This window comes from Lissotriton helveticus, chromosome 6 (genome assembly GCF_964261635.1).
Source record: "Lissotriton helveticus chromosome 6, aLisHel1.1, whole genome shotgun sequence".
NCBI lineage: Eukaryota > Metazoa > Chordata > Amphibia > Caudata > Salamandridae > Lissotriton > Lissotriton helveticus.
Window position 1 is genome coordinate 2,063,590,431 of NC_136067.1, and position 4,405 is coordinate 2,063,594,835.

Genomic DNA, 4,405 nt, shown 5'->3' on the forward strand with positions numbered 1-4,405 from the left:
ATTGAAGGTAACTGCAATATGCACCAGCGAAAATGTCATATATTTACTGAAATGCCCATGTGGACTCGTTTACATTGGTAAAACCGAATGGAAAATCCGCATTCGGATTAATGAGCACAAAAGTAACATCTGAACCAAAAACCAGAAATCTCTAGTAGCAGTTCACTTCAATCAATGTCATAGCAACATTAGTCAACTTCAATTTTGTATACTTGAACAAGTAACTGTTGAACAGTGATGTGATAATACTAAATACTTACTGCAATGGGGGACCCATTGGGTTTATTTTCTAAATACGATCAATCCTTATGGATTGAATGAAAAAATTGAACTCAGTTGCTTTCTTTGAATTATATGTAGATATTGAAGTTTTTTCAGATCAAGAGAGACTTTGTTATATTTACATCTAATTATATATACATACAAGCACGATTATGCACTACATAGACTCATAATAGGACATAGTGTCACCGGACATTCACCACCTTGCCGAGTCGGCTCTGAAACTAAAAACTCTTCAGTGTTCACTACCACGTGACACTGACATCTGAGGGCGATTGTTATATCCTTGTTCACTCGTCACCCTTTATTCACTTTTGGTTGCGATAGTTATTTCGTAGACATTAGGTCCTTTTTTATGGACACTGCGCAGTCTTTATCCTTTGCCCTGTATATTTTTTAGCTTGCAAACAAGATCACGTGATCTTGACATCAGTATATCGCGCCGGAACTGCAGAGGTCCGGCAAGTTTCGGCTTCACAAGCTTCCACATACGGATTTAGACATCCGATAATGAACACCGTTCGGTAAGCCACCTCACGTCACTGTTTTTTAGATTTTTTGTCCACTAAGAACCATGCCATTGGTCTAGCCCTCATTTTTGACAGCGTTATTTTTAGAATTGACAACTTTAAGGACCGCCACTACAGAGAGCCTGACATCACTGGTAGCGGAGCAAGCGGAACTGTTATTCATGGTAACGATTCGCCACGTGAATTTTTTACACAATTCTGGATGGCACTTTTTCATCTTTTTCGTAACCATTCACAGACACTTTTTTGGTGACACGGAATACACGAGTGTTTCACACAGGTGTACTACACAAGTTTGGTGCATAGATATTGAGCCACCATCATTCAGTATACATGTATTTAGCCACCTCCACGTTAGATTGTCACGTTGTTTGCATGTCAAAAGCTCAATTGATCACAGGAAATACAACATATTGTATAAGCATGTTGTTAATATAATGCATTTCATGGATTTTCCAGTAATACCCCTGATGAAGGACAAAAGCCGGAAATGCATTGGGTAATGTGATAAAACCAAGGATAATTACCATAACCATATGGAAACATCATAAGAAATAATTGGAAATTACAAAGAAGTATCAAGATTTAATTTCATGTAAATAAATTCAAGCTTGTTTTGAACATCATTGAGAAAGACTTTCTTCAACTTTTTTTGTGCACACACCAAGAAAATTCATTAATTGAGTGCGAATTGGGGGACCCCCCTCTATCGCAGAGGATAGCACTATTCTCTAATTTACAGGTCCTCACTCTCAGGAGGACTTACCCTTTCGCACCGCCAACCTTTGTTACCAGATTTTATCGGAAGCCAACAACTGAGTGCGTGTGACTTATACTGAACTGTAGCCCCAACATTCCAAGGACCATCTCAGAGCTTCTAGACCATTTATTTGGTATTTTGGACACTGTGAGCCATAAAAGGAACTGCAGGAATAAGTTCCAGAAGTTTGGAGCAACTTTTGGAAAAAGCTTTATAAGGTGGCCGACCTGTTGACAAGAGTCAAGTCACTGATGTCAACCCGTGACCCGGCCTGGATTTCATGTTTTCCCGCTAAAAGCTCCGGAGCGCAAGACTTCCAGTATTTCACTGAGGCTTGGGCTGAACTAAGCTGATGAAATGGAAACAAATCAAACAATTCAGGCCTGATGAGGTGCCTTGCGTGAAGTCTAGGGGAAAAAAGTTCCAGAAAAGTTTCTAAATTGAATAGTAACATTTTGATTGAGGCATCCCACTTAGTGTATCCGGCCAGGGCTCCATCGCAGTCAGCCTCAAGCTTTGACTTTGTCCCGGTCAAGTGTGACCAGTTGTCCCAGGTTGGAGCTATTGGTTTTTAAGCACTAGAAAGTGTTTATTATTTAGAAATTCATATCTGCAGGTCCCTGTTTTTATTAATTGGTGTTGACGTTTTATTGTGTGTTGAATCTTACTTATGTATTATTGTTTTTTTAAAATGTTTTACACACCTGTCTTTTAAGTTAAGCCTACCTTCTATTTGGCAGCTACCAAGGATTGAGAAAGGGTACAATTTAATGAGACCATGGATGAACCCATTATTCTGATTTTGGCCTTAATTCTAGTGGTAATTCCCTACGTAATCCTACTAATAATCCAGTTTCTAACACTTTTTAAGTGGTGCAATGCAAGAAAAGGATGAGAATATCAGGCAAGAGAAATTGGACTTTGTGCTGCCAATAGAATTTTTATGTATTGTCATGTTGTGTTATGATATCTATGTAACGTGCTGTTATGCCAAGTCATGTGGTGGTATGCTATCTTATGTGATGTTCTGTTATACTATCTTATGTAGTATTGTGTTATATGGCTCTACTAAATCGCAGCAACCTACTCAAAGTTTTTTGGGGAGCTGTATATGGAAATGAAGCAATACAGCTTAGTAATTGACTCCTGATCCACAAGAAGGTAGGATTCTGAACATATTATACCTATCACAGCATCTAAATATTTCTTCCTGCAGAAGCTGTAGCACTTCTGATTCTTTGGGCTTTTGCAGTCGCTTTGGCACTGTGAGAGAGTCAAAGGCAGCTTGCACATGGCATTTCTGATGGAGCATGTGCCCGGATAAGGTGCATCTGTAACAGACCATCAGGATTGTTAACATTCATTCAGAATTAGTAACACAGACCTCTGGGCTAACAGCCCAACTGTCACTGGTTGCTCACAGATCTTCACACTGAATTATCTTTATAGATGGTTTGAATCCATTGGAATTCTAATATCTGCAGAGGAACTGCACTCAGCTGCATCTTTACCAAACAACTGGCTCCTGTAAGTCACATTAAGGTTAACCCTGGGTGAACTACTACGCTACGCTTGCGTAGTTTGCAAAGTTTGCACTACTTTGCACTACGCAAATTGCACGTAGCACAGTGCAAACACGCATAGCGTAGTGTAGCGGTCATTTTTTGCTTGCTCACGGTCCTTAAGGTCCAGTTGGTGACCGCGAGCAAGCAAAATGACATCCCGGCGAGAATTTTACCTTGTTCGCGATCAGCAACATTAAGTTGCCGATCGCGAGTGTGGAAAATAAACCTTCAGGCGATATTCTCAAGGCGGTGAGGTCAGGTTTCTCATTGCGAGTGGTCGCGTATGCTCGCGACCGCTCGCGATGAGAAACTACTAGTCCGCTTTGAGAAAGCTGTAGCTTGAGTAGAAATCTACATGAGCGGCAGAAAACGACCGTATGCACTGTGCAAGATACGGTTTGCACTGATTGCACAGTGCGGACATTCATCCTCTTTCAACTCTTTCTGCCACTTTCCACCCAACTGCTCTATACACTTTCTCTCTAACTCTCCTAACATCCTATCACTCTTCACAGTATCCCGTCAATAAAGACTTTTGTTATGTTATGTTAATCATATTTGTAGAGCGCGTGTGTACCCGAAGGGGTCATGGAGCTAGTAGCTCAAACTCCACTGGGAGCAAAGTGGAGCGGAAAGGCATGTAGTTGGAGAATATTATAAGTTAAAAAGCCATGTTTTGAGCTGTTTCCTAAAAGCGAGGAGGTTAGTGGAGTTCCTAACTTTTGAATTAGAAAAATCAGTAAACAACTCTGCTGCCTTCCTACACTTGCAGTGTTTTGCCACCTTCTGGTGGCAAAGCAGTGCAACTGCTGCTAATGCATTTTTTAAATTTTTTTTACAAAGAATTCCAAATATTTTCTTTTATGTTTGCATCTATATGCTTATATCAGACTTCAACCATTAGAACCATAAACCTGAAAGCCTATCTATAATGAAGAATTCAGATTATCCATAGCTACTGTACTAGATAACTATATTGACCTTTGCTATATGTAGAAGCCTGTGCTTAATTTGTAAAAGAGTGTATGCTGGTGCCAAAAGCTTTCCTTAGAAGCCCACCAATCCTAAGGCTGTGTGATCCAGATGTCACCTAATGCCTCTTTAATTCACTATTAGACCTCCCTGTCCCTCTGTCTCTCTCTTGCATGAGCCTGCGTTATCCCTTTGTGATGTGTTTTTCGTCTTTGTCTTCTTCCTCCTTTACTCTTCTTTTTCCCCCTGCTCTTGCTCAATGCCTGAGGAGGAGACATAAGTGCTGAGACCTAAAA